Here is a 12,105-nt window from a genome sequence, read left to right as displayed (position 1 = left end):
AAAAGAAAGAGATAGAGGTTGCTAGATTGAAAGGTAAGGTGGATACCATGGCTTCTATGGTTCCTCAATTTATCAACCGTCAACCCCCAACACAAGTATATACATTATTTCTTATATAGTTGCCCACTTTTCATTTTGTGCAGTTGTATTTAGATTTTCCTTACTCTCTTGTTTCTTCCAAGGAATTCTTTCATCCTTTTCAATCATCCACCATAGAATTACAAAACACATTAAGTGAGTTTTATTTTCACAACTTTCTTGTACCGTACAATACTAATTGGAATCCCCTCCTATATGTTGGGGATATTCAGTTAAGGACCTTTTGTTTTGTATGAAGCATGAGGAAAACATGGGTAGACAAATGGTTACTTACAAAGAAGTTGCAAGAACAACCAACTTGTATCTCAGAGCAGAATCTAATGATGCAAATACTATCATCAATGATTGGGTGTTACTCACCAATCAACTTGTTGTCCAGTAGTAGATATTAGCACCTAGGGCTGAAGTCTATGTGGCAAGAACTCATAGATGATTTGAAGAAGAAAGAGCTCTATTCTTTATACAATGACCATGCAACCATTTGAAGTGCAAGGAAGTGCATGGATCTAGACAAAGCACAAAATTTGAAATGGATGTCACTCCTTTTCCAGCCTCCACTACTTTTATGGCCTATACCAAACTAGAGAGGGATTGACTAGTACAATGAGGAAGCTGAAGAACCAAGATGGTGTTGGATTTCACGATCTAATGGGTTCTATTGGAATACATTAGCACAAAATCTAGGTGTTGTTGCCCATGTAGATTTCAAGGAAATGACTCTTGCACATAATCAATCACTGGGACTTGCTTTGGGACAAGCAGGAAGTTAAGTTGGGGGGATGATAGGCTTATGTTTTGTCCACTTTTTATAAGTTGCATAATAGGCTTTAGTTATAGTTTGACTTATCACGCTATTAAGCCTTCGTATGAACACTTTTAATATGCCTATCTAATGTATCTAAATATAATACATATATGCCTATAATTGCTTATTTGATGAATTTGAATGGATGATTATTATGGTTTGCAATATTGTGTGTATTAACTTGATCAGTAAAGGGCATTAGCCAATATATTTATATATTAATATAAACGAGATATACATAATATAATTAAGAGTTTGAAGTTTGCAAATCCAAGACGAGATCAAAAAATAATTACAAAATGCCCAAGGACAATAAAGGACAGAGCCAGAAACACTAAAATTCATTTTCTGGAAAGGAAAATGACCTTAGATAAGAGTTAAAAACTACTAGCAGACTAATAAACGAGCTACCGCAAAAGATCAAGGAATACTGAAAGTGCTGCATAAGAAGTTAACCAATCAAAGAAGGGGAACTTGGAATGAGAGATGGTTCATTCACAAAACTGATTAGGGTAACATAAACATGACTACCCCATTCAATCTGCTTCGGCTTGGGGAAGCATTCAATCACTTGGCCTGGCTCATCTCCACTGTATGCCTAGATCTCTCAGAGCTCTTCCACCCAATTAGTTATATGCTCCTCTGAAGCAAACTCTGAGAACCCATGGAAATCAAGAAATTTTGCAATCCAATCTTCACTTTCAATTTTCGTCTGTTTGAAGAGAGCCCATAGGAAATTGGCATTCTTCTCAATAGTAAACCTTCTGTAGTTGAAAGTACTCATGTCCTTAATATATAGGATAGGGAACCTTGGTAGGTTTTTCCCATTTTTGAATGTCACCTCGAAATCTATTGGCAATGGGATTGTCAAATCTTCATCAATGTTCCACAGAACTTGATCTAGGCCCCCCAATAAGTCAGATTTGAACACTTTCCTGCATAATATCTTAGATTTTCTCTTGGAAAGTCCAAAATGAAGTAGAGTTGCAAGAGAGACCACATGAATTTTTGTATTCACCATATATTTGTGGTTAGTTCTCATAAAAAAGGTCGCCCAAAATCAACTTTACCACCCTGGAGATGACAAAATGATAATTCAACAAGACCTCCTGCATCCTTTTTTCACTGATTTGTCGTAGAAATGCCATTTCCCACTTTGAAGACTTCAAAGTTCAAACAAAGGGGGAATCCATAGCCATAGCACCTAAGCAAAACCTACAATTACCAAAAAACTTGAAAAGAGAACTAGCTTAGATCACGACTACAAGACAATACAGAAAATGGGAAGAAGAGTGGTGAAAAGAATAATTAGAAAGCTTGTTGGAGATGGAAGTTTCATGAATCCAAGAAAAAGGATGCCCTTTGCTCCATCCGCCAAGTCAATTTAATGCTATTTCTTGGAGAGAAAGCTCTGCCAACTTTATCGGCAACTAATTACATCTTTGCCAACTCTTGTCAAGTTAGCCATCCACTAGACAATTTGATTCTCTATTCTCATCAGTAGAACTAAATAATTCGCTCTAAACAGTCAAAACATCCCTCGCTAAGATAATTGATAACAAGTTATCTCCACTAGAAAGGAGGGAGTGAAAGGACAAATTAAATGACTGAATAATGAGAACAAATACCAAGAAAAAGCTTTTGCATGAAAAGAAAATCCACCCACCACGAAATAAATGATCATCCGAATTAAAAAAGCCTACCTTAAAGGATTATTTGAACCAACCCCTAGCAAGCAATCATTGAAGATTGAAGACAAGAAAATGATGACCTAATTTTGAATAAAACCATTTGTCTTTTTTATTACTGTTAGCTTCCAACCCATCTTGAAAATGCATTGTTTACCTCAAAAGTCCTTTTCACATTACCTTTATAATCAAAATTCAAAATTCTTTGAAATTTGAAATACTAATTACTTTAATTTTCTTTTTTACTTCAGCATTGCATCATTGACCTTATTCAACTTAAAGGGTTTTTATTTAAAAATCTCTTTGCGTCCATCTGCTTCTTTACGAATGTGATGTGAATTATAGATGACTTAAAAAATTTATTGATGACTTGAATACATTTTAATTTTAAATTATGAATGTGACGTGATTATCCAATTAAATGGGAGATTAGACTAGTAATTAGGCATTTGGTCTAATTAATCAAATAGTTAGATTATTTAATCAATTGGAGGAGACCCATGTAGGAAGTTAGTTTTATTACATAAATATGGAGAAGATGAGGAGATTTGGGCTAATGGGAGATTAGAATAGGATTTAGGGATTTGGTCTAATTAATCAAATAATTAGATTATTTAATCAATTAGAGGAGATGCATGTAGAATGTTTATTTAATTAAATTAATTGGAAGATAGAGGAAATGCTAGAAGATAAGCCATAGGTAATTGAATAGACATATTTAATTAATTAGGGTTAATATGACGAGTATGTGCTTAGAAAGAGCCTAGTACAATGTCAAAAGTGGCAAAAGTGGTGATGTTAGATTGTTCTTTATCTTAGATTAGATCCATAGCTTCATATTATATCTAGCCTATTTTCATAGGCACATATTTGAACTCTTTACTTCTATCAAATTTGTGTCCTATTTACCTTTTCACTAGCCATTATGAGTTTAATTAGCAAACTTTAAATTGTGTTCTTATTCATACATATAAATACATTCATACTCTCATTTGAGAATGATCAAGGACAACCTAAAGATTATGCAATAATTTGGTAGAGAATAGTATAGAAGAACTATAAGGCATATCATCCTAGGTTTGTTGTACTCTTGTTTGATGTCTTTGAACCTTTAGCTTGGAGCCATAAATTTGGCCCTACCAAGGGCCTAATTAAGAATAATGTGATCCTCACAATCCAAAAGATTCTCTAAAGGTGTTTATACACCATTTATAATTATAACAACTCAACATCATAGTTTAATGTGAGTGAATTACATTAGGAAACCTCCTATTAGTTCAAATTCACATACTTCAATTCAAATTTACATTGGAGATTAGATCCACATACATAAATATAAATCCAAATTATACCTAGTTAAAATTTTATATTAAAACAATATATAAAAAATTAAAATCTTGATGAATGAATTTTTAACACTTCAACAAAAACTTATGCATTAAAAGAAGAGTCAAATTCTTTTCTATTAATTCTATGATTTCTATGATTTTTGTGCTAGTGGAATGTAGTTAGTGTGTCTTGGCAATCACTCTAGCACTACAAAAATCTTAATTGTAAATGACTTGTTGGCCGGTTTGTATGGTTTGAAGTAGCTTTTTAGACTTTAAAAACAATTAATTTGATTAGAATCGGTTTTTTCCTTGGTTCTTCTTTATTATAACATCATTATCTTAGCACCTTGTTTTGTTGCTTTTATAATAAAAAAACATCATTTTCCACAATTGTATTTGATAAAATATTTAATATTTTTATGTATGTGTGTTTTACATAATGTAAACAATTTTAATTTAATCTTGGGTTGATTCATATTTCATTAGGAGTGATTCACAAGAACATATCTCTTATGATTATGAATGATCTACTTTTGACTAATTAAATCTAGTTGATGCTCAAATATAAATTCTTACTAGTAGGTCACTCAACCTAAGATTCTTTTAGATTAAGCATGCTTAGCAATAAGGTTTTCCTACAATTAGATTCACTTAGATTGTTAGCCTATTTGATTAACTTTTAGTAAATATTGTTCTTTTGAATCTTGATAAATTAGGTCACTTGTTAGCCCATTTGCAAAATATTAAGCCAATGTTTTCCTTGAATCTTGATAAATAATCAATCAGTTTGTTCAAACATTTAACTAATCTGCAACCTTATCCAATGTGAAAAATTTGGTAATATTAGATTTTATTTGTAGATGTCACAAATTCTTGTATTGAGTATAAACAATCACTCACATATTCATATAACAAGCAAACTTTTAGAGCATAACAATTTACTAGATTGTGGAGCTCATAAAATTTAGTGAGATAGATTTATTCGTGAAGGTCACAAAGTCTTGATCTATTATAAAAAAAATTGGTAAAACAGATTTCTTTTTGTGATCACAAATTCTTATATGAATAATAGAAAACACACACATTCATGTAGCAATCAAGCTCTCTAAATATAATAGTAATTGAACAACCTTTTATAAAAAGACTCACAAATATGAATACCAATTAATAATGTTAAAAAAAATAATCACAAAGAGCTTATAACTCATAATGGCACTTCCTAAGTACAAACAAATGATGTCCGAAAAATAAAAACCATTTTAAACAATAAAAAGAAGGTCAACCTTTGAAATAAATATAAATCATTCTTAGCATACATTTTTTATAAATCCCCCAAACAAATTTCTCCAAATTTTAGTTACTTAAATAAATTCATAAAGATGAAGATGATAGAGGAAGCCAATAAGTAGAAAGACTCCCATGACGAGGGAGAGGAAGAATTCATTAAGCTTTGGTTGAAAGTTGCTTCCTAACCTAATTTAATGTAATATTAGAAAAAAAAAATATAATAGGATTTGAATTGCTAAAAAAATAAGAAAAAAGTGAGGTTGACTTAACATCACCAAAAAATATTTCATTTATGGTCTTTTGCTCATAAAAAAAAACATCCTCAAAAAATAGAAAATAATTTTATTTTTTCGTATTTTTTTTTTCATATATGATAACTTCAATATTTAGTTCGTGAAATCATTGTTTTAGTTTTTGAGGAATATTTTTATCATAATAATTTCTAAAGTCAAACTTACTAGAATATAATAGTTTTCATATAACATCAAATTTTGTCTAATTTTTATATCATTTAAAAAAAAATCATACTCTTTTGGAAAATTCTCTCCTATACTATACTATATATTTTTCAATTTTTTTGAATATATTTTAATAAAAAAAAATTAATTTCTACTTTGCGAAATGTTTGATCATAAAATATGTTCTTACAATATTTTAAAAAAATCAATATTTAAATTAATTTTTTTTTATTGGATTCTAGACTTCCTGCTCTACAAAAGTGTATTTCCATATTTTCATGAAAGTTTCCCTAGCTAGACTAAGTTAGAGTTAATTTTTAAAAAAATTGCCCTAAAAGATTGGTTAAGTTGCCACATTGGCAAGCACATAGACAATTTCAAGCGAAAGAGTTTCACTGGTGAAACCCTTTCACCCAAAATTTTACATATAAATCGACCCTAATTCAAAATTTCCAAAGGAAAATTTTAGTTTTATGGTTTTGGTCGAAAGGGTTTCACTTGAAACTCTAGTGCCACATATATGCCACATGGTTTCAGGCGAAATCCTTTCAAGCTTTCGCATACTCTTTTATTAGAAACTATTTGTCAGCCAAAAGTGTGACACATGTTGTGCTTTTACCCTACTCCCTACTAGCAAGCATGCTCATGATACCAACAAAGAGATTTATCATCTTGTTAGTGTCCTTGTGCACATTAACAAAACTTTGCAAGCTGTGTTTACCAACAAGTCAAATCAACTATGTAGGAATAGAAAGACCCTTTGTGAGGCTTTTGATGAGAAGCATGATATCCATAAGTGAGATTCCAAGAGAGCTCTCTATTCAAGCCAAATGTTGCAATTCTTGAGCTATGAGTAAGGAGACAAGGGAGGTTGTTGGTGGTGGGGACCCAAGTGTGCCATTTGCAAAAAGTAGTATTGAAGGGTCTAATAGTGTCTAACCTCATGTGAAGGGAAGGCTGGAAGTCCTAGGTAAATTTGTTCAAAGATAAGCATTGCTCACTTGCGTATCTTATTAACTAGGAATAGTTTTGGATGACAAGTGAGTTCATCTAAAGAAACTCATGATTTAGTAATTCAAAGATTGTCTTTAATGCAAGATAACACACTTTTTGAGAATTTTCTAAGTTGTAGACCAAAAATATATGTAGTTAGAAGATGGGTGTAAACAAAATAAAAATTGTGGGGACAAGTTAAGAATATTGTTTTGACTAAAGGTTCCTTCTTGATCTCCTTTACAAATTGCCAAAATGTGTCTAATCTCTCTTAGATGGTCCTTGATTTTTGAGAAAAAAATTCTAAGAAAATTATAATAAATTTCTAATACAAAAAATTGAATGCATTTATATAGTCCCCACCTAGGTTAGGCTTTCAAGATTACCTAAGTATTGGGAGGACGAGGTTATGATCTTAGAATAGCTAAATGTTTCAAACAACTCATTACTTTTGATGTAGTTATGTAATCTAGACCCTTTTGTTGTTTGCAAGATTTTGCATAAAGGTTGCCAAGGATATAATTATCTCAAATCTTCTATCTTGTCCTCTACATATGATGTCTTGCTAGAAAGATTGTGTATAAGTCTCCTCTATTGTCACTAGAAATGTCATAAACTTGTTCGCTCTAGCTCTACTTTCCTAGTCAATAGGAGGAATCAAACTTTTGGAGAAAGAAGGAAATTAATGAATTGAGTTTACCTTGAGAAAATGAAGGGATGATTTCCTCAAATCATCGAAGGTTAAGGAAGTTAGCCACAAATTGGAAAATAGAAAAGTATAGTGCAATATTTAGGAGTTTAATTATCTTTCTTATATTTTAATCCTTATCTTGGAGAGGATTTCCCTTTAGAGGTTTCTTTGGAGAAGTTGAGAACTGTAGTAACTCCAATCTTGATAATAACACCCTAGGCTAGGTTACTTCTCATTTCAATCTTCCAAGGAAGGATAGTAGGAAGGAAAGTTGTTAGAAGTGAATTAGAGGGACCTTTCATAGAAGAAAGTGATACCTATCTTACTAGGAAGGGCCATCTTTCAATCATATTATCAAGCATGGAAGAAAAAGAAAAATAGAGGATTCGGGACATAAAGATGGTAAACAAAAATGAAAATTTTAAATATAAACATTGGGGTAAAGAAAACAAATTTCCTCATTTTTATTTCCCATTTCAACGAGTGTAGGCTATCTCATCCTCCATATAAAGAGAAAATCAGTGATCAATCTAGTATGATGACTTCTAGAAGTGTATGGACCACAATAATGTCAAATTAATATGATCCACAAAATACACATAGTCAAGCATGAATTAATGCCACATGTTCAAATATATATTATTAGAGATGTGGAATTACATTTTGACATAAGAATTGAACACATAAGCCAATAGTAAGGAAGAACATAAGGAAACATATACCTTTATAATACAATGAATACATTGGGAACATATCATGAAGACCTTCTTGACCAAAACTCCCAACATTTGTCTCCCTCAAGCACATCACATGCAAGAACATTGTCAGAGTCCATTTCCACCCTATCGCAAAGTAGTTAAACTTTCCTAGAATCTTTCATGACTTGAAAGATACCTAGCCCAACACGAGAAAGATTAGGAAAGCCATATTGGAAAGTGTAATGAAATTTGTGTAGCATGATATATCCACATTCTAACACTAATGTAATGATATCATGGGCACACAATATGCATATGGCATACATATGAAGACATAATCAACAATGCATCATCTCGACAATAAAGTGTTGGCAATTGACACTCATTTGGTGGTTGTTGATGCTTGATTAGGTTTAGGGTTGTCATTGATGGCAACTCTTCATGAGATTCCCATCCGGTAACCACGGATCATGATATCTGGAAGCAAATGTTAACCGGTAGCCAATTAACCGGTATTTCTGAGTGAACATAGCAGTTTTGGTTCATAAGCTTTCCGGTGATTGCGATGGTGAGAATCGTGTATAGGATGATTAGGCCGACATAGAGACATCATTTTATCATCGTTTTGGTGATTCGCATATATCTTCGGTGATCCAGTCAAGCTGACATACGACTACACATTACATTAGCAAGATGACTTGGTGGATGATCTATTTTATGATTGCAGATATATAAGACCAATGTGGAAGATCTTTTTGGTGTATGGCATGATTTTATGCGAGCAAGTGGTGATCGAGAATCCTTTTTAGCGTAGTTTCACCGGCGCATTCTTGATCCAGTAGCTAATTGAGACAGAGAATAGGTTAGAACAGAGCAGAGCAGTAGAGGTGATCCAGGCAGTAATTTGGCACTTAACCGAAACTCATCTAGGCACTGTTTGATGCTATTCTAGAGTTCTTTCACTATATTTCATCATTGTAATTGATCAGTAAGGTAGTGAGCCTTTCATGGTTTTAGCCCTTATTGTACTTGAGCAATGAGCTCTAGGCAGTGTGCCTGAATGCCAGTGCATTCCCCATATTGTAATATTGTTTTACTACTGGCCATAGTGGAATAATATTTTGGGTTCAAATCCCACCATAGTTTTTCCCATTTGGGTTTCCATGTAAAAAATCTTGGTGATATGATTTTGTGGTTGGTTATTTTGTGTATCTCCATTTCAGTTTCTTGTTTATGTTTCTGGTGGTTTAAAGTAAAGTCAGAAGATATAATAACTGGTAGATCATTGATTCACCTCCCCCCCCCACCCCCTCTCAATGATCTCTGATTTCAACATAAATTTCACACATAAAAAACAAGTTGGAGCATATGTTGGAAATTGTTGTCATTGATGTCAACCCACAACTTGTGTGTTGTCATTGATGATATGTCTAACATGATGATTGCCAAAGTATGGGGAGATTATTGGCAGTTGTTGACATTGAGTAATTATGGTTGTAGATACTTTGTGTTGTGGATGTCCACCTTTCTTGGTGTCTAATGTATACACTTAGTATGATGTGTTGATGACAATGATGGTGTAATGATGATAAGGTAATATCAAGATGAGGATTAGAAGCATGATGATGAGATTATATCAAATGAGGATTAGAAAGCAGGGTGAACCCACAATACACTTTTTTGGACGAAGAAATTGCACTTGTTTGTCCAAAACATAATTTTTACCACTTTCGACCGAATGACATGTTCAATCAGACCAAAAAAATCATTCGATCGAATGTATTATTTTAAATACATTTGATCGAATATAAAATTATTAAAAAAGGGATTCAATAGAACCTTTTTTAAGGGTTTTTTTAAAATAACATAGTCGTTAAATTTTTTTATGTTGACCATGTTCGATAGAACATGGGTTCGATCGAACCCATTTCGATAGAACATATGTTCTATTGAACCCCTTGACTAGAGATCTCCCCCCCCAAGCTCTCCTAGTTTTGTAGATTTTTGGCCTCCAAAGCTCTAATTGAGGGCTCAAATGGAACAATCTTAACAAATCCAAATGCATGATAGTATTACTCGAAGCGATCTTTCCAATGATTATAATTTGAATATATACTGAGTTTATGATGATTTTATTTTCTTAGATTAACTAAACATAGGTTTCTCACTAAACATCAACTGATATGTTCAACACTTATGGAAAAATAGTAAACTAGTGAAAAATATCTACACAATAGGTATTGAAGTCCCCTTTCCAACAAAAAAATAATACTTAAATTTTCATACATACACTATTATTATGAGGATCTGGTTATTACTAAGAGGGGGGGGGGTGTGAATCAGTAATAAACAAATCTGCAACACTTCACAAAACCTGTAATAGTAACTACTCAAAAAATCCTTTAAGCTGATTTAACAAACCATTCACTCAAGTGTTCATCAATATGCAAACAAAGCAAGGATATCAAATGCACAAATCAACAAAGCATCCACCACATGAACACAAATATTTTTCACGTGGAAACCCAACTGGGAAAACCACGGTGGGAATTAGCACCCACAATATATATTTGCACTCTTTTGGAATGCGCCCAATTAAAGACCTATCCTGGTTAAGAGCTTACAATATGCCCGATTAAGAGCAGACCCTGTTAGGAGTCACCCGGTCAAGTAATTTTGCCTCACCCTTGTTAGGAGCTCTACCCTGTTAAGAGTAACCTTGTTAGAGGATTTCAAACTCAATTTAATGAGCCACCTGGTGAAGGGATTTACAATATAAGACTTGTTAGGGTCTACCCGGTTAAGGGATTTCAAACTGTTGTAACTGTTAGGGAACAACAGGGCAAATGATCCATTTACAGAACTTCCTTGCTTGCTAGTACAAATCATTTTCAGCACAACTTTGCCACACACATGCAGACACTTCAAACTAGTTCGACAAAACCTTCTTCTCCAATCACCAACACAAAATCTCTTCTCCAACTAGCCCTAAATACACTTTTCAGTTAGGGTGGTTACAAAGCCTACAAACCCTAATTACATTACAATGACTTTACATTTAGCACAACAAAACACTTCACCAAAATTCATTATAGATCATTACAACAAATTTCTAGATGATTTTCGTCGTTGAATGATCACCACACATCGATTTGATAGGCAATCAAACCCTTGTTTCATTCTTCTAAGACTTTTGTTGTTTCCCAAGAAATTTGATCCTTGTACGCACTCAAATGCCATCTCATCATTACACACGGATTATGACATGTCATCACTAAGTTATGATCATGATAAGATCCACTGCTGAACCTTAAATCATTACCGGTTAAAGGTCTGATACCAATATTCATTCTTCTTCACTGAGTTCATGACAATCAATCATAAATGTGCTTTCCAGCTCACCAAACTTGATGCCATTTCAATCATAGACTCATGCCAATGTTATAAACATATATTTTGAACCGCAACACCTAAATCGTCTCCAATTGTTTGTACCAGTCGCTTGATCATCACTTTGTTCCTGTTTACCAGTTGACAACAACTTAGCAGTTTCGTTGTCTAACAAATTCCACTACCGATTAGGCTACACCGATTGGTCTAGATGACCTAGATGACTAAACAATCTTGGTTGCAATCAATGACAACACAAATAAAGTCATCAAATATCCTATTACAATTATGTCATCATCATCAAGCCAACAATCTCCCCTTGACAACATATACCTGATCATATCAACTTTACTGGTCATCTTCTCATCTCATCATCATCTCCATCAGTTATGCCAACAATCTCCCCAATGCCAATAATCTCCCCCTTTGGCATTGATGGCAACACCAAAAGAGCACCATACAAAACTTAACTCTAATTGTTATGACTATTGTATTGCTACACTTGTTCTTCTCCCTTCATCAGTTCTTCTGTTTCTGCTCTTCACTGTTCTTCTCCCTTTATCACTTTTCTTCTACAGGTTTACTTTTCTTCTCCCCCTTTGACAACAATGCCAAAGGTGCAAAGTGTCAAATTCATTTTTTGCTGCTCCCCTTGAGGAGTATCC

The sequence above is a fragment of the Cryptomeria japonica genome, chromosome 6 (assembly GCF_030272615.1).
Source record: "Cryptomeria japonica chromosome 6, Sugi_1.0, whole genome shotgun sequence".
Lineage (NCBI taxonomy): Eukaryota > Viridiplantae > Streptophyta > Pinopsida > Cupressales > Cupressaceae > Cryptomeria > Cryptomeria japonica.
This window is presented reverse-complemented; position numbering follows the sequence as displayed.